Source organism: Triturus cristatus, chromosome 5_1 (genome assembly GCF_964204655.1).
Source record: "Triturus cristatus chromosome 5_1, aTriCri1.1, whole genome shotgun sequence".
Lineage (NCBI taxonomy): Eukaryota > Metazoa > Chordata > Amphibia > Caudata > Salamandridae > Triturus > Triturus cristatus.
The window spans coordinates 923,922,247-923,942,342 of record NC_140587.1 but is presented as its reverse complement, the minus strand read 5'-3'; the positions used below and the strand labels follow the sequence as shown (position 1 = coordinate 923,942,342).

At 33.5% G+C, this 20,096-nt stretch overlaps 23 non-coding genes across 23 annotated transcripts; all 23 read right to left on the bottom strand.

Moving 5' to 3' along the window:
• Positions 1 to 537: 537 nt before the first annotated feature.
• Positions 538 to 611, bottom strand: TRNAI-AAU (transfer RNA isoleucine (anticodon AAU)). The gene has a single exon. It is a non-coding gene; the product is annotated as a tRNA-Ile (tRNA).
• A 1,114-nt stretch (positions 612 to 1,725) lies between these two features.
• Positions 1,726 to 1,799, bottom strand: TRNAI-AAU (transfer RNA isoleucine (anticodon AAU)). The gene has a single exon. It is a non-coding gene; the product is annotated as a tRNA-Ile (tRNA).
• A 516-nt stretch (positions 1,800 to 2,315) lies between these two features.
• TRNAI-AAU (transfer RNA isoleucine (anticodon AAU)) lies at positions 2,316 to 2,389 on the bottom strand. The gene has a single exon. It is a non-coding gene; the product is annotated as a tRNA-Ile (tRNA).
• Positions 2,390 to 2,911: 522 nt separating this feature from the next.
• Positions 2,912 to 2,985, bottom strand: TRNAI-AAU (transfer RNA isoleucine (anticodon AAU)). The gene has a single exon. It is a non-coding gene; the product is annotated as a tRNA-Ile (tRNA).
• Positions 2,986 to 3,508: 523 nt separating this feature from the next.
• Positions 3,509 to 3,582, bottom strand: TRNAI-AAU (transfer RNA isoleucine (anticodon AAU)). Its single transcript has one exon. It is a non-coding gene; the product is annotated as a tRNA-Ile (tRNA).
• Positions 3,583 to 4,364: 782 nt separating this feature from the next.
• Positions 4,365 to 4,438, bottom strand: TRNAI-AAU (transfer RNA isoleucine (anticodon AAU)). The gene has a single exon. It is a non-coding gene; the product is annotated as a tRNA-Ile (tRNA).
• A 523-nt stretch (positions 4,439 to 4,961) lies between these two features.
• Positions 4,962 to 5,035, bottom strand: TRNAI-AAU (transfer RNA isoleucine (anticodon AAU)). Its single transcript has one exon. It is a non-coding gene; the product is annotated as a tRNA-Ile (tRNA).
• A 782-nt stretch (positions 5,036 to 5,817) lies between these two features.
• On the bottom strand, positions 5,818 to 5,891 carry TRNAI-AAU (transfer RNA isoleucine (anticodon AAU)). The gene has a single exon. It is a non-coding gene; the product is annotated as a tRNA-Ile (tRNA).
• A 523-nt stretch (positions 5,892 to 6,414) lies between these two features.
• Positions 6,415 to 6,488, bottom strand: TRNAI-AAU (transfer RNA isoleucine (anticodon AAU)). The gene has a single exon. It is a non-coding gene; the product is annotated as a tRNA-Ile (tRNA).
• Positions 6,489 to 8,126: 1,638 nt separating this feature from the next.
• On the bottom strand, positions 8,127 to 8,200 carry TRNAI-AAU (transfer RNA isoleucine (anticodon AAU)). Its single transcript has one exon. It is a non-coding gene; the product is annotated as a tRNA-Ile (tRNA).
• Positions 8,201 to 8,723: 523 nt separating this feature from the next.
• Positions 8,724 to 8,797, bottom strand: TRNAI-AAU (transfer RNA isoleucine (anticodon AAU)). The gene has a single exon. It is a non-coding gene; the product is annotated as a tRNA-Ile (tRNA).
• A 782-nt stretch (positions 8,798 to 9,579) lies between these two features.
• TRNAI-AAU (transfer RNA isoleucine (anticodon AAU)) lies at positions 9,580 to 9,653 on the bottom strand. The gene has a single exon. It is a non-coding gene; the product is annotated as a tRNA-Ile (tRNA).
• A 782-nt stretch (positions 9,654 to 10,435) lies between these two features.
• TRNAI-AAU (transfer RNA isoleucine (anticodon AAU)) lies at positions 10,436 to 10,509 on the bottom strand. Its single transcript has one exon. It is a non-coding gene; the product is annotated as a tRNA-Ile (tRNA).
• Positions 10,510 to 11,032: 523 nt separating this feature from the next.
• Positions 11,033 to 11,106, bottom strand: TRNAI-AAU (transfer RNA isoleucine (anticodon AAU)). The gene has a single exon. It is a non-coding gene; the product is annotated as a tRNA-Ile (tRNA).
• A 523-nt stretch (positions 11,107 to 11,629) lies between these two features.
• On the bottom strand, positions 11,630 to 11,703 carry TRNAI-AAU (transfer RNA isoleucine (anticodon AAU)). Its single transcript has one exon. It is a non-coding gene; the product is annotated as a tRNA-Ile (tRNA).
• Positions 11,704 to 12,220: 517 nt separating this feature from the next.
• On the bottom strand, positions 12,221 to 12,294 carry TRNAI-AAU (transfer RNA isoleucine (anticodon AAU)). Its single transcript has one exon. It is a non-coding gene; the product is annotated as a tRNA-Ile (tRNA).
• Positions 12,295 to 12,817: 523 nt separating this feature from the next.
• On the bottom strand, positions 12,818 to 12,891 carry TRNAI-AAU (transfer RNA isoleucine (anticodon AAU)). Its single transcript has one exon. It is a non-coding gene; the product is annotated as a tRNA-Ile (tRNA).
• A 1,373-nt stretch (positions 12,892 to 14,264) lies between these two features.
• Positions 14,265 to 14,338, bottom strand: TRNAI-AAU (transfer RNA isoleucine (anticodon AAU)). Its single transcript has one exon. It is a non-coding gene; the product is annotated as a tRNA-Ile (tRNA).
• A 523-nt stretch (positions 14,339 to 14,861) lies between these two features.
• TRNAI-AAU (transfer RNA isoleucine (anticodon AAU)) lies at positions 14,862 to 14,935 on the bottom strand. Its single transcript has one exon. It is a non-coding gene; the product is annotated as a tRNA-Ile (tRNA).
• A 517-nt stretch (positions 14,936 to 15,452) lies between these two features.
• On the bottom strand, positions 15,453 to 15,526 carry TRNAI-AAU (transfer RNA isoleucine (anticodon AAU)). The gene has a single exon. It is a non-coding gene; the product is annotated as a tRNA-Ile (tRNA).
• Positions 15,527 to 16,049: 523 nt separating this feature from the next.
• On the bottom strand, positions 16,050 to 16,123 carry TRNAI-AAU (transfer RNA isoleucine (anticodon AAU)). Its single transcript has one exon. It is a non-coding gene; the product is annotated as a tRNA-Ile (tRNA).
• A 523-nt stretch (positions 16,124 to 16,646) lies between these two features.
• TRNAI-AAU (transfer RNA isoleucine (anticodon AAU)) lies at positions 16,647 to 16,720 on the bottom strand. Its single transcript has one exon. It is a non-coding gene; the product is annotated as a tRNA-Ile (tRNA).
• A 2,562-nt stretch (positions 16,721 to 19,282) lies between these two features.
• On the bottom strand, positions 19,283 to 19,356 carry TRNAI-AAU (transfer RNA isoleucine (anticodon AAU)). Its single transcript has one exon. It is a non-coding gene; the product is annotated as a tRNA-Ile (tRNA).
• Between the last annotated feature and the right edge of the window lie 740 nt (positions 19,357 to 20,096).

The following is a 20,096-nucleotide window of genomic DNA, read 5'->3' as shown; positions in this document are numbered from 1 at the left end:
AAATTAATTCATCTACTCATTCTATCAGCTTCTGCTCAAAGGAAATATAGATTTAAACAAGATACAGAAGAAAATGCATCTATTTCAACATTAAAGCAGCGTTAAGTGTTTGCTTGGAGAGTGGTAGAAAGTATGTTCTTGCCATTTTTAACTTCATGTTCTAACAGAATCAGATAATAGGCTAACTATATTTATAGCATACTACTGAAGAAATAACAGATGATGAAGTGCTACTGATTGTTAACCCGAGATAGATGGAAATCTTATATTCAGCTGTTTACATTCATGGTGTCTTTAAGCATTATCAAAAAATCAAAACTAGACTTTCCTAAATTACTTGTAATAAATGGGAGATTAATTACTTAGTGTTAGAACTTTGAACCATTAATGGATGTTCAAGGCACTTTAACATTAATATATAATTCCACATCTATATCAAATTGATTCAACTAATCATTCTAGCAGCTCTTGCTCCAAAGAGATATACAGATAACAAAGAGACAGAAGAAAAAGCATCTTTTATTTAACACAGAAACTTGGCCTGTACAGGGATCGAACCTGTGACCTTGGCGTTATTAGCACCACGCTCTAACCAACTGAGCTAACAGGCCGCTGTTCGTGCTGGGCTGGGGGACAAGCATTTGAAGAATTGCTAATGTCAGTGAACCCCAGATAGTTTGAAAGCTTATTTTCAGCTGTTTACCCATAAGGTATATTTATATATTATCGACATGAAGAAACAAATATCACAAAAAAATCAATACAAATGAGATTTTCAATCTTAGTGTTAAAACTTAGAAATTTTTTTGTATTTTCCATGTGGTTTAGCAATAAATAACAGTTCATCATCTATATTAAATTAATTCATCTACTCATTCTATCAGCTCCTGCTCAAAGGAAATATAGAGATAAACATCAGACAGAAGAAAATGCTTGTAATAAATGAGAGATTTAGTTACTTAGTGTTAGAACTTACAACCATTAATGGATGTTCAAGGCACTTTAACATTAATATATAATTCCACATCTATATCAAATTGATTCAACTACTAGTAGCTCTTGCTCCAAAGAGATATAAAGTTAACAAAGAGACACAAGAAAAAGCATCTTTTTTTTAACACAGAAACTTGCCCTGTACAGGGATCGAACCTGTGACCTTGGCGTTATTAGCACCACGCTCTAACCAACTGAGCTAACAGGCCGCCGTTCGTGCTGTGCTGGGGGACAAGCATATGCAGAACTGCTAATGTCAGTGAACCCCAGATAGTTTGAAAGCTTATTTTCAGCTGTTTACCCATAAGGTATATTTATATATTATCGACATGAAGAAACAAATATCACAAAAAAATCAATACAAATGAGATTTTCATTCTTAGTGTTAAAACTTAGAACCATTAATGTATGTTCTATGTGGTTTAGCAATAAATAACAGTTCATCATCTATATTAAATTAATTCATCTACTCATTCTATCAGCTCCTGCTCAAAGGAAATATAGAGATAAACATCAGACAGAAGAAAATGCTTGTAATAAATGAGAGATTTAGTTACTTAGTGATAGAACTTACAACCATTAATGGATGTTCAAGGCACTTTAACATTAATATATAATTCCACATCTATATCAAATTGATTCAACTAATGATTCTAGCAACTCTTGCTCCAAAGAGATATACAGATAACAAAGAGACAGAAGAAAAAGCATCTTTTATTTAACACAGAAACGTGGCCTGTACAGGGATCGAACCTGTGACCTTGGCGTTATTAGCACCACGCTCTAACCAACTGAGCTAACAGGCCACTGTTTGTGCTGGGCTGGGGACAAGCATATGAAGAAGTGCTAATGTCAGTGAACCCCAGATAGTTTGAAAGCTTATTTTCAGCTGTTTACCCATAAGGTATATTTATATATTATCGACATGAAGAAACAAATATCACAAAAAAATCAATACAAATGAGATTTTCAATCTTAGTGTTAAAACTTAGAACCATTAATGTATTTTCCATGTGGTTTAGCAATAAATAACAGTTCATCATCTATATTAAATTAATTCATCTACTCATTCTATCAGCTCCTGCTCAAAGGAAATATAGAGATAAACATCAGACAGAAGAAAATGCTTGTAATAAATGAGAGATTTAGTTACTTAGTGTTAGAACTTACAACCATTAATGGATGTTCAAGGCACTTTAACATTAATATATAATTCCACATCTATATCAAATTGATTCAACTACTAGCAGCTCTTGCTCCAAAGAGATATACAGTTAACAAAGAGACACAAGAAAAAGCATCTTTTTTTTAACACAGAAACTTGGCCTGTACAGGGATCGAACCTGTGACCTTGGCGTTATTAGCACCACGCTCTAACCAACTGAGCTAACAGGCCGCCGTTCGTGCTGTGCTGGGGGAAAGCATATGCAGAACTGCTAATGTCAGTGAACCCCAGATAGTTTGAAAGCTTATTTTCAGCTGTTTACCCATAAGGTATATTTATATATTATCGACATGAAGAAACAAATATCACAAAAAAATCAATACAAATGAGATTTTCATTCTTAGTGTTAAAACTTAGAACCATTAATGTATGTTCTATATGGTTTAGCAATAAATAACAGTTCATCATCTATATTAAATTAATTCATCTACTCATTCTATCAGCTCCTGCTCAAAGGAAATATAGAGATAAACATCAGACAGAAGAAAATGCTTGTAATAAATGAGAGATTTAGTTACTTAGTGTTAGAACTTACAACCATTAATGGATGTTCAAGGCACTTTAACATTAATATATAATTCCACATCTATATCAAATTGATTCAACTAATTATTCTAGCAGCTCTTGCTCCAAAGAGATATACAGTTAACAAAGAGACACAAGAAAAAGCATCTTTTTTTTAACACAGAAACTTGGCCTGTACAGGGATCGAACCTGTGACCTTGGCGTTATTAGCACCACGCTCTAACCAACTGAGCTAACAGGCCGCCGTTCGTGCTGGGCTGGGGGACAAGCATATGAAGAATTGCTAATGTCAGTGAACCCCAGATAGTTTGAAAGCTTATTTTCAGCTGTTTACCCATAAGGTATATTTATATATTATCGACATGAAGAAACAAATATCACAAAAAAATCAATACAAATGAGATTTTCATTCTTAGTGTTAAAACTTAGAACCATTAATGTATTTTCTATGTGGTTTAGCAATAAATAACAGTTTATCATCTATATTAAATTAATTCATCTACTCATTCTATCAGCTTCTGCTCAAAGGAAATATAGAGATAAACATCAGACAGAAGGAAATGCTTGTAATAAATGAGAGATTTAGTTACTTAGTGTTAGAACTTACAACCATTAATGGATGTTCAAGGCACTTTAACATTAATATATAATTCCACATCTATATCAAATTGATTCAACTAATGATTCTAGCAGCTCTTGCTCCAAAGAGATATACAGATAACAAAGAGACAGAAGAAAAAGCATCTTTTATTTAACACAGAAACTTGGCCTGTACAGGGATCGAACCTGTGACCTTGGCGTTATTAGCACCACGCTCTAACCAACTGAGCTAACAGGCCGCTGTTTGTGCTGGGCTGGGGGACAAGCATATGAAGAATTGCTAATGTCAGTGAACCCCAGATAGTTTGAAAGCTTATTTTCAGCTGTTTACCCATAAGGTATATTTATATATTATCGACATGAAGAAACAAATATCACAAAAAAATCAATACAAATGAGATTTTCAATCTTAGTGTTAAAACTTAGAACCATTAATGTATTTTCCATGTGGTTTAGCAATAAATAACAGTTCATCATCTATATTAAATTAATTCATCTACTCATTCTATCAGCTTCTGCTCAAAGGAAATATAGATTTAAACAAGATACAGAAGAAAATGCATCTATTTCAACATTAAAGCAGCGTTAAGTGTTTGCTTGGAGAGTGGTAGAAAGTATGTTCTTGCCATTTTTAACTTCATGTTCTAACAGAATCAGATAATAGGCTTACTATATTTATAGCATACTACTGAAGAAATAACAGATGATGAAGTGCTACTGATTGTTAACCCGAGATAGATGGAAATCTTATATTCAGCTGTTTACATTCATGGTGTCTTTAAGCATTATCAAAAAATCAAAACTAGACTTTCCTAAATTACTTGTAATAAATGGGAGATTAATTACTTAGTGTTAGAACTTTGAACCATTAATGGATGTTCAAGGCACTTTAACATTAATATATAATTCCACATCTATATCAAATTGATTCAACTAATGATTCTAGCAGCTCTTGCTCCAAAGAGATATACAGATAACAAAGAGACAGAAGAAAAAGCATCTTTTATTTAACACAGAAACTTGGCCTGTACAGGGATCGAACCTGTGACCTTGGCGTTATTAGCACCACGCTCTAACCAACTGAGCTAACAGGCCGCCGCTCGTGCTGGGCTGGGGGACAAGCATATGAAGAATTGCTAATGTCAGTGAACCCCAGATAGTTTGAAAGCTTATTTTCAGCTGTTTACCCATAAGGTATATTTATATATTATCGACATGAAGAAACAAATATCACAAAAAAATCAATACAAATGAGATTTTCAATCTTAGTGTTAAAACTTAGGACCATTAATGTATTTTCCATGTGGTTTAGCAATAAATAACAGTTCATCATCTATATTAAATTAATTCATCTACTCATTCTATCAGCTTCTGCTCAAAGGAAATATAGAGATAAACATCAGACAGAAGAAAATGCTTGTAATAAATGAGAGATTTAGTTACTTAGTGTTAGAACTTACAACCATTAATGGATGTTCAAGGCACTTTAACATTAATATATAATTCCACATCTATATCAAATTGATTCAACTAATGATTCTAGCAGCTCTTGCTCCAAAGAGATATACAGATAACAAAGAGACAGAAGAAAAAGCATCTTTTATTTAACACAGAAACTTGGCCTGTACAGGGATCGAACCTGTGACCTTGGCGTTATTAGCACCACGCTCTAACCAACTGAGCTAACAGGCCGCTGTTCATGCTGGGCTGGGGGACAAGCATATGAAGAAGTGGTAATGTCAGTGAACCCCAGATAGTTTGAAAGCCTTTTTTCAGCTGTTTACCCATAAGGTATATTTATATATTATCGACATGAAGAAACAAATATCACAAAAAAATCAATACAAATGAGATTTTCATTCTTAGTGTTAAAACTTAGAACCATTAATGTATTTTCCATGTGGTTTAGCAATAAATAACAGTTCATCATCTATATTAAATTAATTCATCTACTCCATCTCTCAGCTTCTGCTCAAAGGAAATATAGATTTAAACAAGATACAGAAGAAAATGCATTTATTTCAACATTAAAGCAGCGTTAAGTGTTTGCTTGGAGAGTGGTAGAAAGTATGTTCTTGGCATTTTTAACTTCATGTTCTAACAGAATCAGATAATAGGCTTACTATATTTATAGCATACTACTGAAGAAATAACAGATGATGAAGTGCTACTGATTGTTAACCCGAGATAGATGGAAATCTTATATTCAGCTGTTTACATTCATGGTGTCTTTAAGCATTATCAAAAAATCAAAACTAGACTTTCCTAAATTACTTGTAATAAATGGGAGATTAATTACTTAGTGTTAGAACTTTGAACCATTAATGGATGTTCAAGGCACTTTAACATTAATATATAATTCCACATCTATATCAAATTGATTCAACTAATGATTCTAGCAGCTCTTGCTCCAAAGAGATATACAGATAACAAAGAGACAGAAGAAAAAGCATCTTTTATTTAACACAGAAACTTGGCCTGTACAGGGATCGAACCTGTGACCTTGGCGTTATTAGCACCACGCTCTAACCAACTGAGCTAACAGGCCGCCGCTCGTGCTGGGCTGGGGGACAAGCATATGAAGAATTGCTAATGTCAGTGAACCCCAGATAGTTTGAAAGTTTATTTTCAGCTGTTTACCCATAAGGTATATTTATATATTATCGACATGAAGAAACAAATATCACAAAAAAATCAATACAAATGAGATTTTCAATCTTAGTGTTAAAACTTAGGACCATTAATGTATTTTCCATGTGGTTTAGCAATAAATAACAGTTCATCATCTATATTAAATTAATTCATCTACTCATTCTATCAGCTTCTGCTCAAAGGAAATATAGAGATAAACATCAGACAGAAGAAAATGCTTGTAATAAATGAGAGATTTAGTTACTTAGTGTTAGAACTTACAACCATTAATGGATGTTCAAGGCACTTTAACATTAATATATAATTCCACATCTATATCAAATTGATTCAACTAATGATTCTAGCAGCTCTTGCTCCAAAGAGATATACAGATAACAAAGAGACAGAAGAAAAAGCATCTTTTATTTAACACAGAAACTTGGCCTGTACAGGGATCGAACCTGTGACCTTGGCGTTATTAGCACCACGCTCTAACCAACTGAGCTAACAGGCCGCTGTTCATGCTGGGCTGGGGGACAAGCATATGAAGAAGTGGTAATGTCAGTGAACCCCAGATAGTTTGAAAGCCTTTTTTCAGCTGTTTACCCATAAGGTATATTTATATATTATCGACATGAAGAAACAAATATCACAAAAAAATCAATACAAATGAGATTTTCATTCTTAGTGTTAAAACTTAGAACCATTAATGTATTTTCCATGTGGTTTAGCAATAAATAACAGTTCATCATCTATATTAAATTAATTCATCTACTCATTCTATCAGCTTCTGCTCAAAGGAAATATAGATTTAAACAAGATACAGAAGAAAATGCATTTATTTCAACATTAAAGCAGCGTTAAGTGTTTGCTTGGAGAGTGGTAGAAAGTATGTTCTTGGCATTTTTAACTTCATGTTCTAACAGAATCAGATAATAGGCTTACTATATTTATAGCATACTACTGAAGAAATAACAGATGATGAAGTGCTACTGATTGTTAACCCGAGATAGATGGAAATCTTATATTCAGCTGTTTACATTCATGGTGTCTTTAAGCATTATCAAAAAATCAAAACTAGACTTTCCTAAATTACTTGTAATAAATGGGAGATTAATTACTTAGTGTTAGAACTTTGAACCATTAATGGATGTTCAAGGCACTTTAACATTAATATATAATTCCACATCTATATCAAATTGATTCAACTAATCATTCTAGCAGCTCTTGCTCCAAAGAGATATACAGATAACAAAGAGACAGAAGAAAAAGCATCTTTTATTTAACACAGAAACTTGGCCTGTACAGGGATCGAACCTGTGACCTTGGCGTTATTAGCACCACGCTCTAACCAACTGAGCTAACAGGCTGCCGCTCGTGCTGGGCTGGGGGACAAGCATATGAAGAATTGCTAATGTCAGTGAACCCCAGATAGTTTGAAAGCTTATTTTCAGCTGTTTACCCATAAGGTATATTTATATATTATCGACATGAAGAAACAAATATCACAAAAAAATCAATACAAATGAGATTTTCAATCTTAGTGTTAAAACTTAGAACCATTAATGTATTTTCCATGTGGTTTAGCAATAAATAACAGTTCATAATCTATATTAAATTAATTCATCTACTCATTCTATCAGCTTCTGCTCAAAGGAAATACAGATTTAAACAAGATACAGAAGAAAATGCATCTATTTCAACATTAAAGCAGCGTTAAGTGTTTGCTTGGAGAGTGGTAGAAAGTATGTTCTTGCCATTTTTAACTTCATGTTCTAACAGAATCAGATAATAGGCTTACTATATTTATAGCATACTACTGAAGAAATAACAGATGATGAAGTGCTACTGATTGTTAACCCGAGATAGATGGAAATCTTATATTCAGCTGTTTACATTCATGGTGTCTTTAAGCATTATCAAAAAATCAAAACTAGACTTTCCTAAATTACTTGTAATAAATGGGAGATTAATTACTTAGTGTTAGAACTTTGAACCATTAATGGGTGTTCAAGGCACTTTAACATTAATATATAATTCCACATCTATATCAAATTGATTCAACTAATGATTCTAGCAGCTCTTGCTCCAAAGAGATATACAGATAACAAAGAGACAGAAGAAAAAGCATCTTTTATTTAACACTGAAACTTGGCCTGTACAGGGATCGAACCTGTGACCTTGGCGTTATTAGCACCACGCTCTAACCAACTGAGCTAACAGGCCGCTGTTCGTGCTGGGCTGGGGGACAAGCATTTGAAGAATTGCTAATGTCAGTGAACCCCAGATAGTTTGAAAGCTTATTTTCAGCTGTTTACCCATAAGGTATATTTATATATTATCGACATGAAGAAACAAATATCACAAAAAAATCAATACAAATGAGATTTTCAATCTTAGTGTTAAAAGTTAGAACCATTAATGTATTTTCCATGTGGTTTAGCAATAAATAACAGTTCATCATCTATATTAAATTAATTCATCTACTCATTCTATCAGCTTCTGCTCAAAGGAAATATAGAGATAAACATCAGACAGAAGAAAATGCTTGTAATAAATGAGAGATATAGTTACTTAGTGTTAGAACTTACAACCATTAATGGATGTTCAAGGCACTTTAACATTAATATATAATTCCACATCTATATCAAATTGATTCAACTAATGATTCTAGCAGCTCTTGCTCCAAAGAGATATACAGATAACAAAGAGACAGAAGAAAAAGCATCTTTTATTTAACACAGAAACTTGGCCTGTACAGGGATCGAACCTGTGACCTTGGCGTTATTAGCACCACGCTCTAACCAACTGAGCTAACAGGCCGCTGTTCATGCTGGGCTGGGGGACAAGCATATGAAGAAGTGGTAATGTCAGTGAACCCCAGATAGTTTGAAAGCCTTTTTTCAGCTGTTTACCCATAAGGTATATTTATATATTATCGACATGAAGAAACAAATATCACAAAAAAATCAATACAAATGAGATTTTCATTCTTAGTGTTAAAACTTAGAACCATTAATGTATTTTCCATGTGGTTTAGCAATAAATAACAGTTCATCATCTATATTAAATTAATTCATCTACTCATTCTATCAGCTTCTGCTCAAAGGAAATATAGATTTAAACAAGATACAGAAGAAAATGCATTTATTTCAACATTAAAGCAGCGTTAAGTGTTTGCTTGGAGAGTGGTAGAAAGTATGTTCTTGGCATTTTTAACTTCATGTTCTAACAGAATCAGATAATAGGCTTACTATATTTATAGCATACCACTGAAGAAATAACAGATGATGAAGTGCTACTGATTGTTAACCCGAGATAGATGGAAATCTTATATTCAGCTGTTTACATTCATGGTGTCTTTAAGCATTATCAAAAAATCAAAACTAGACTTTCCTAAATTACTTGTAATAAATGGGAGATTAATTACTTAGTGTTAGAACTTTGAACCATTAATGGATGTTCAAGGCACTTTAACATTAATATATAATTCCACATCTATATCAAATTGATTCAACTAATCATTCTAGCAGCTCTTGCTCCAAAGAGATATACAGATAACAAAGAGACAGAAGAAAAAGCATCTTTTATTTAACACAGAAACTTGGCCTGTACAGGGATCGAACCTGTGACCTTGGCGTTATTAGCACCACGCTCTAACCAACTGAGCTAACAGGCCGCCGCTCGTGCTGGGCTGGGGGACAAGCATATGAAGAATTGCTAATGTCAGTGAACCCCAGATAGTTTGAAAGCTTATTTTCAGCTGTTTACCCATAAGGTATATTTATATATTATCGACATGAAGAAACAAATATCACAAAAAAATCAATACAAATGAGATTTTCAATCTTAGTGTTAAAACTTAGAACCATTAATGTATTTTCCATGTGGTTTAGCAATAAATAACAGTTCATAATCTATATTAAATTAATTCATCTACTCATTCTATCAGCTTCTGCTCAAAGGAAATACAGATTTAAACAAGATACAGAAGAAAATGCATCTATTTCAACATTAAAGCAGCGTTAAGTGTTTGCTTGGAGAGTGGTAGAAAGTATGTTCTTGCCATTTTTAACTTCATGTTCTAACAGAATCAGATAATAGGCTTACTATATTTATAGCATACTACTGAAGAAATAACAGATGATGAAGTGCTACTGATTGTTAACCCGAGATAGATGGAAATCTTATATTCAGCTGTTTACATTCATGGTGTCTTTAAGCATTATCAAAAAATCAAAACTAGACTTTCCTAAATTACTTGTAATAAATGGGAGATTAATTACTTAGTGTTAGAACTTTGAACCATTAATGGGTGTTCAAGGCACTTTAACATTAATATATAATTCCACATCTATATCAAATTGATTCAACTAATGATTCTAGCAGCTCTTGCTCCAAAGAGATATACAGATAACAAAGAGACAGAAGAAAAAGCATCTTTTATTTAACACAGAAACTTGGCCTGTACAGGGATCGAACCTGTGACCTTGGCGTTATTAGCACCACGCTCTAACCAACTGAGCTAACAGGCCGCTGTTCGTGCTGGGCTGGGGGACAAGCATTTGAAGAATTGCTAATGTCAGTGAACCCCAGATAGTTTGAAAGCTTATTTTCAGCTGTTTACCCATAAGGTATATTTATATATTATCGACATGAAGAAACAAATATCACAAAAAAATCAATACAAATGAGATTTTCAATCTTAGTGTTAAAACTTAGAACCATTAATGTATTTTCTATGTGGTTTAGCAATAAATAACAGTCCATCATCTATATTAAATTAATTCATCTACTCATTCTATCAGCTTCTGCTCAAAGGAAATATAGAGATAAACATCAGACAGAAGGAAATGCTTGTAATAAATGAGAGATTTAGTTACTTAGTGTTAGAACTTACAACCATTAATGGATGTTCAAGGCACTTTAACATTAATATATAATTCCACATCTATATCAAATTGATTCAACTAATGATTCTAGCAGCTCTTGCTCCAAAGAGATATACAGATAACAAAGAGACAGAAGAAAAAGCATCTTTTATTTAACACAGAAACTTGGCCTGTACAGGGATCGAACCTGTGACCTTGGCGTTATTAGCACCACGCTCTAACCAACTGAGCTAACAGGCCGCTGTTCGTGCTGGGCTTGGGGACAAGCATATGAAGAACTGCTAATGTCAGTGAACCCCAGATAGTTTAAAAGCTTATTTTCAGCTGTTTACCCATAAGGTATATTTATATATTATCGACATGAAGAAACAAATATCACAAAAAAATCAATACAAATGAGATTTTCATTCTTAGTGTTAAAACTTAGAACCATTAATGTATGTTCTATGTGGTTTAGCAATAAATAACAGTTCATCATCTATATTAAATTAATTCATCTACTCATTCTATCAGCTCCTGCTCAAAGGAAATATAGAGATAAACATCAGACAGAAGAAAATGCTTGTAATAAATGAGAGATTTAGTTACTTAGTGTTAGAACTTACAACCATTAATGGATGTTCAAGGCACTTTAACATTAATATATAATTCCACATCTATATCAAATTGATTCAACTAATCATTCTAGCAGCTCTTGCTCCAAAGAGATATACAGATAACAAAGAGACACAAGAAAAAGCATCTTTTATTGACCACAGAAACTTGGCCTGTACAGGGATCGAACCTGTGACCTTGGCGTTATTAGCACCACGCTCTAACCAACTGAGCTAACAGGCCGCCGTTCGTGCGGGGCTGGGGGACACGCATATGAAGAATTGCTAATGTCAGTGAACCCCAGATAGTTTGAAAGCTTATTTTCAGCTGTTTACCCATAAGGTATATTTATATATTATCGACATGAAGAAACAAATATCACAAAAAAATCAATACAAATGAGATTTTCAATCTTAGTGTTAAAACTTAGAACCATTAATGTATTTTCCATGTGGTTTAGCAATAAATAACAGTTCATCATCTATATTAAATTAATTCATCTACTCATTCTATCAGCTCCTGCTCAAAGGAAATATAGAGATAAACATCAGACAGAAGAAAATGCTTGTAATAAATGAGAGATTTAGTTACTTAGTGTTAGAACTTACAACCATTAATGGATGTTCAAGGCACTTTAACATTAATATATAATTCCACATCTATATCAAATTGATTCAACTACTAGCAGCTCTTGCTCCAAAGAGATATACAGTTAACAAAGAGACACAAGAAAAAGCATCTTTTTTTTAACACAGAAACTTGGCCTGTACAGGGATCGAACCTGTGACCTTGGCGTTATTAGCACCACGCTCTAACCAACTGAGCTAACAGGCCGCCGTTCGTGCTGTGCTGGGGGACAAGCATATGCAGAACTGCTAATGTCAGTGAACCCCAGATAGTTTGAAAGCTTATTTTCAGCTGTTTACCCATAAGGTATATTTATATATTATCGAAATGAAGAAACAAATATCACAAAAAAATCAATACAAATGAGATTTTCATTCTTAGTGTTAAAACTTAGAACCATTAATGTATGTTCTATGTGGTTTAGCAATAAATAACAGTTCATCATCTATATTAAATTAATTCATCTACTCATTCTATCAGCTCCTGCTCAAAGGAAATATAGAGATAAACATCAGACAGAAGAAAATGCTTGTAATAAATGAGAGATTTAGTTACTTAGTGTTAGAACTTACAACCATTAATGGATGTTCAAGGCACTTTAACATTAATATATAATTCCACATCTATATCAAATTGATTCAACTAATGATTCTAGCAGCTCTTGCTCCAAAGAGATATACAGATAACAAAGAGACAGAAGAAAAAGCATCGTTTATTTAACACAGAAACTTGGCCTGTACAGGGATCGAACCTGTGACCTTGGCGTTATTAGCACCACGCTCTAACCAACTGAGCTAACAGGCCACCGTTTGTTCTGGGCTGGGGGACAAGCATATGAAGAATTGCGAATGTCAGGGAACCCCAGATAGTTTGAAAGCTTATTTTCAGCTGTTTACCCATAAGGTATATTTATATATTATCGACATGAAGAAACAAATATCACAAAAAAATCAATACAAATGAGATTTTCAATCTTAGTGTTAAAACTTAGAACCATTAATGTATTTTCCATGTGGTTTAGCAATAAATAACAGTTCATAATCTATATTAAATTAATTCATCTACTCATTCTATCAGCTTCTGCTCAAAGGAAATATAGATTTAAACAAGATACAGAAGAAAATGCATCTATTTCAACATTAAAGCAGCGTTAAGTGTTTGCTTGGAGAGTGGTAGAAAGTATGTTCTTGGCATTTTTAACTTCATGTTCTAACAGAATCAGATAATAGGCTTACTATATTTATAGCATACTACTGAAGAAATAACAGATGATGAAGTGCTACTGATTGTTAACCCGAGATAGATGGAAATCTTATATTCAGCTGTTTACATTCATGGTGTCTTTAAGCATTATCAAAAAATCAAAACTAGTCTTTCCTAAATTACTTGTAATAAATGGGAGATTAATTACTTAGTGTTAGAACTTTGAACCATTAATGGGTGTTCAAGGCACTTTAACATTAATATATAATTCCACATCTATATCAAATTGATTCAACTAATGATTCTAGCAGCTCTTGCTCCAAAGAGATATACAGATAACAAAGAGACAGAAGAAAAAGCATCTTTTATTTAACACAGAAACTTGGCCTGTACAGGGATCGAACCTGTGACCTTGGCGTTATTATCACCACGCTCTAACCAACTGAGCTAACTGGCCGCTGTTCGTGCTGGGCTGGGGGACAAGCATATGAAGAATTGCGAATGTCAGTGAACCCCAGATAGTTTGAAAGCTTATTTTCAGCTGTTTACCCATAAGGTATATTTATATATTATCGACATGAAGAAACAAATATCACAAAAAAATCAATACAAATGAGATTTTCATTCTTAGTGTTAAAACTTAGAACCATTAATGTATGTTCTATGTGGTTTAGCAATAAATAACAGTTCATCATCTATATTAAATTAATTCATCTACTCATTCTATCAGCTCCTGCTCAAAGGAAATATAGAGATAAACATCAGACAGAAGAAAATGCTTGTAATAAATGAGAGATTTAGTTACTTAGTGTTAGAACTTACAACCATTAATGGATGTTCAAGGCACTTTAACATTAATATATAATTCCACATCTATATCAAATTGATTCAACTACTAGCAGCTCTTGCTCCAAAGAGATATACAGTTAACAAAGAGACACAAGAAAAAGCATCTTTTTTTTAACACAGAAACTTGGCCTGTACAGGGATCGAACCTGTGACCTTGGCGTTATTAGCACCACGCTCTAACCAACTGAGCTAACAGGCCGCCGTTCGTTCTGTGCTGGGGGACAAGCATATGCAGAACTGCTAATGTCAGTGAACCCCAGATAGTTTGAAAGCTTATTTTCAGCTGTTTACCCATAAGGTATATTTATATATTATCGACATGAAGAAACAAATATCACAAAAAAATCAATACAAATGAGATTTTCATTCTTAGTGTTAAAACTTAGAACCATTAATGTATGTTCTATGTGGTTTAGCAATAAATAACAGTTCATCATCTATATTAAATTAATTCATCTACTCATTCTATCAGCTCCTGCTCAAAGGAAATATAGAGATAAACATCAGACAGAAGAAAATGCTTGTAATAAATGAGAGATTTAGTTACTTAGTGTTAGAACTTACAACCATTAATGGATGTTCAAGGCACTTTAACATTAATATATAATTCCACATCTATATCAAATTGATTCAACTAATGATTCTAGCAGCTCTTGCTCCAAAGAGATATACAGATAACAAAGAGACAGAAGAAAAAGCATCGTTTATTTAACACAGAAACTTGGCCTGTACAGGGATCGAACCTGTGACCTTGGCGTTATTAGCACCACGCTCTAACCAACTGAGCTAACAGGCCGCCGCTCGTGCTGGGCTGGGGGACAAGCATATGAAGAATTGCTAATGTCAGTGAACCCCAGATAGTTTGAAAGCTTATTTTCAGCTGTTTACCCATAAGGTATATTTATATATTATCGACATGAAGAAACAAATATCACAAAAAAATCAATACAAATGAGATTTTCAATCTTAGTGTTAAAACTTAGAACCATTAATGTATTTTCCATGTGGTTTAGCAATAAATAACAGTTCATCATCTATATTAAATTAATTCATCTACTCATTCTATCAGCTCCTGCTCAAAGGAAATATAGAGATAAACATCAGACAGAAGAAAATGCTTGTAATAAATGAGAGATTTAGTTACTTAGTGTTAGAACTTACAACCATTAATGGATGTTCAAGGCACTTTAACATTAATATATAATTCCACATCTATATCAAATTGATTCAACTACTAGCAGCTCTTGCTCCAAAGAGATATACAGTTAACAAAGAGACACAAGAAAAAGCATCTTTTTTTTAACACAGAAACTTGGCCTGTACAGGGATCGAACCTGTGACCTTGGCGTTATTAGCACCACGCTCTAACCAACTGAGCTAACAGGCCGCCGTTCGTGCTGTGCTGGGGGACAAGCATATGCAGAACTGCTAATGTCAGTGAACCCCAGATAGTTTGAAAGCTTATTTTCAGCTGTTTACCCATAAGGTATATTTATATATTATCGACATGAAGAAACAAATATCACAAAAAAATCAATACAAATGAGATTTTCATTCTTAGTGTTAAAACTTAGAACCATTAATGTATGTTCTATGTGGTTTAGCAATAAATAACAGTTCATCATCTATATTCAATTAATTCATCTACTCATTCTATCAGCTCCTGCTCAAAGGAAATATAGAGATAAACATCAGACAGAAGAAAATGCTTGTAATAAATTAGAGATTTAGTTACTTAGTGTTAGAACTTACAACCATTAATGGATGTTCAAGGCACTTTAACATTAATATATAATTCCACATCTATATCAAATTGATTCAACTAATGATTCTAGCAGCTCTTGCTCCAAAGAGATATACAGTTAACAAAGAGACACAAGAAAAAGCATCTTTTTTTTAACACAGAAACTTGGCCTGTACAGGGATCGAACCTGTGACCTTGGCGTTATTAGCACCACGCTCTAACCAACTGAGCTAACAGGCCGCCGTTCGTGCTGGGCTGGGGGACAAGCATATGAAGAATTGCTAATGTCAGTGAACCCCAGATAGTTTGAAAGCTTATTTTCAGCTGTTTACCCATAAGGTATATTTATATATTATCGACATGAAGAAACAAATATCACAAAAAAATCAATACAAATGAGATTTTCATTCTTAGTGTTAAAACTTAGAACCATTAATGTATTTTCTATGTGGTTTAGCAATAAATAACAGTTTATCATCTATATTAAATTAATTCATCTACTCATTCTATCAGCTTCTGCTCAAAGGAAATATAGAGATAAACATCAGACAGAAGAAAATGCTTGTAATAAATGAGAGATTTAGTTACTTAGTGTTAGAACTTACAACCATTAATGGATGTTCAAGGCACTTTAACATTAATATATAATTCCACATCTATATCAAATTGATTCAACTAATGATTCTAGCAGCTCTTGCTCCAAAGAGATATACAGATAACAAAGAGACAGAAGAAAAAGCATCTTTTATTTAACACAGAAACTTGGCCTGTACAGGGATCGAACCTGTGACCTTGGCGTTATTAGCACCACGCTCTAACCAACTGAGCTAACAGGCCGCTGTTCATGCTTGGCTGGGGGACAAGCATATGAAGAAGTGGTAATGTCAGTGAACCCCAGATAGTTTGAAAGCCTTTTTTCAGCTGTTTACCCATAAGGTATATTTATATATTATCGACATGAAGAAACAAATATCACAAAAAAATCAATACAAATGAGATTTTCATTCTTAGTGTTAAAACTTAGAACCATTAATGTATTTTCCATGTGGTTTAGCAATAAATAACAGTTCATCATCTATATTAAATTAATTCATCTACTCATTCTATCAGCTTCTGCTCAAAGGAAATAAAGATTTAAACAAGATACAGAAGAAAATGCATTTATTTCAACATTAAAGCAGCGTTAAGTGTTTGCTTGGAGAGTGGTAGAAAGTATGTTCTTGCCATTTTTAACTTCATGTTCTAACAGAATCAGATAATAGGCTTACTATATTTATAGCATACTACTGAAGAAATAACAGATGATGAAGTGCTACTGATTGTTAACCCGAGATAGATGGAAATCTTATATTCAGCTGTTTACATTCATGGTGTCTTTAAGCATTATCAAAAAACTCAAAACTAGACTTTCCTAAATTACTTGTAATAAATGGGAGATTAATTACTTAGTGTTAGAACTTTGAACCATTAATGGGTGTTCAAGGCACTTTAACATTAATATATAATTCCACATCTATATCAAATTGATTCAACTAATGATTCTAGCAGCTCTTGCTCCAAAGAGATATACAGATAACAAAGAGACAGAAGAAAAAGCATCTTTTATTTAACACAGAAACTTGGCCTGTACAGGGATCGAACCTGGGACCTTGGCGTTATTAGCACCACGCTCTAACCAACTGAGCTAACAGGCCGCTGTTCGTGCTGGGCTGGGGGACAAGCATATGAAGAATTGCTAATGTCAGTGAACCCCAGATAGTTTGAAAGCTTATTTTCAGCTGTTTACCCATAAGGTATATTTATATATTATCGACATGAAGAAACAAATATCACAAAAAAATCAATACAAATGAGATTTTCAATCTTAGTGTTAAAACTTAGAAAAATTTTTGTATTTTCCATGTGGTTTAGCAATAAATAACAGTTCATCATCTATATTAAATTAATTCATCTACTCATTCTATCAGCTCCTGCTCAAAGGAAATATAGAGATAAACATCAGACAGAAGAAAATGCTTGTAATAAATGAGAGATTTAGTTACTTAGTGTTAGAACTTACAACCATTAATGGATGTTCAAGGCACTTTAACATTAATATATAATTCCACATCTATATCAAATTGATTCAACTACTAGTAGCTCTTGCTCCAAAGAGATATACAGTTAACAAAGAGACACAAGAAAAAGCATCTTTTTTTTAACACAGAAACTTGCCCTGTACAGGGATCGAACCTGTGACCTTGGCGTTATTAGCACCACGCTCTAACCAACTGAGCTAACAGGCCGCCGTTCGTGCTGTGCTGGGGGACAAGCATATGCAGAACTGCTAATGTCAGTGAACCCCAGATAGTTTGAAAGCTTATTTTCAGCTGTTTACCCATAAGGTATATTTATATATTATCGACATGAAGAAACAAATATCACAAAAAAATCAATACAAATGAGATTTTCAATCTTAGAGTTAAAACTTAGAACCATTAATGTATTTTCTATGTGGTTTAGCAATAAATAACAGTTCATCATCTATATTAAATTAATTCATCTACTCATTCTATCAGCTCCTGCTCAAAGGAAATATAGAGATAAACATCAGACAGAAGAAAATGCTTGTAATAAATGAGAGATTTAGTTACTTAGTGTTAGAACTTACAACCATTAATGGATGTTCAAGGCACTTTAACATTAATATATAATTCCACATCTATATCAAATTGATTCAACTACTAGTAGCTCTTGCTCCAAAGAGATATACAGTTAACAAAGAGACACAAGAAAAAGCATCTTTTTTTTAACACAGAAACTTGCCCTGTACAGGGATCGAACCTGTGACCTTGGCGTTATTAGCACCACGCTCTAACCAACTGAGCTAACAGGCCGCCGTTCGTGCTGTGCTGGGGGACAAGCATATGCAGAACTGCTAATGTCAGTGAACCCCAGATAGTTTGAAAGCTTATTTTCAGCTGTTTACCCATAAGGTATATTTATATATTATCGACATGAAGAAACAAATATCTCAAAAAAATCAATACAAATGAGATTTTCATTCTTAGTGTTAAAACTTAGAACCATTAATGTATGTTCTATGTGGTTTAGCAATAAATAACAGTTCATCATCTATATTAAATTAATTCATCTACTCATTCTATCAGCTCCTGCTCAAAGGAAATATAGAGATAAACATCAGACAGAAGAAAATGCTTGTAATAAATGAGAGATTTAGTTACTTAGTGTTAGAACTTACAACCATTAATGGATGTTCAAGGCACTTTAACATTAATATATAATTCCACATCTATATCAAATTGATTCAACTAATGATTCTAGCAGCTCTTGCTCCAAAGAGATATACAGATAACAAAGAGACAGAAGAAAAAGCATCTTTTATTTAACACAGAAACTTGGCCTGTACAGGGATCGAACCTGTGACCTTGGCGTTATTAGCACCACGCTCTAACCAACTGAGCTAACAGGCCGCCGCTCGTGCTGGGCTGGGGGACAAGCATATGAAGAATTGCTAATGTCAGTGAACCCCAGATAGTTTGAAAGCTTATTTTCAGCTGTTTACCCATAAGGTATATTTATATATTATCGACATGAAGAAACAAATATCACAAAAAAATCAATACAAATGAGATTTTCAATCTTAGTGTTAAAACTTAGAAAATTTTTTGTATTTTCCATGTGGTTTAGCAATAAATAACAGTTCATCATCTATATTAAATTAATTCATCTACTCATTCTATCAGCTCCTGCTCAAAGGAAATATAGAGATAAACATCAGACAGAAGAAAATGCTTGTAATAAATGAGAGATTTAGTTACTTAGTGTTAGAACTTACAACCATTAATGGATGTTCAAGGCACTTTAACATTAATATATAATTCCACATCTATATCAAATTGATTCAACTACTAGTAGCTCTTGCTCCAAAGAGATATACAGTTAACAAAGAGACACAAGAAAAAGCATCTTTTTTTTAACACAGAAACTTGCCCTGTACAGGGATCGAACCTGTGACCTTGGCGTTATTAGCACCACGCTCTAACCAACTGAGCTAACAGGCCGCCGTTCGTGCTGTGCTGGGGGACAAGCATATGCAGAACTGCTAATGTCAGTGAACCCCAGATAGTTTGAAAGCTTATTTTCAGCTGTTTACCCATAAGGTATATTTATATATTATCGACATGAAGAAACAAATATCTCAAAAAAATCA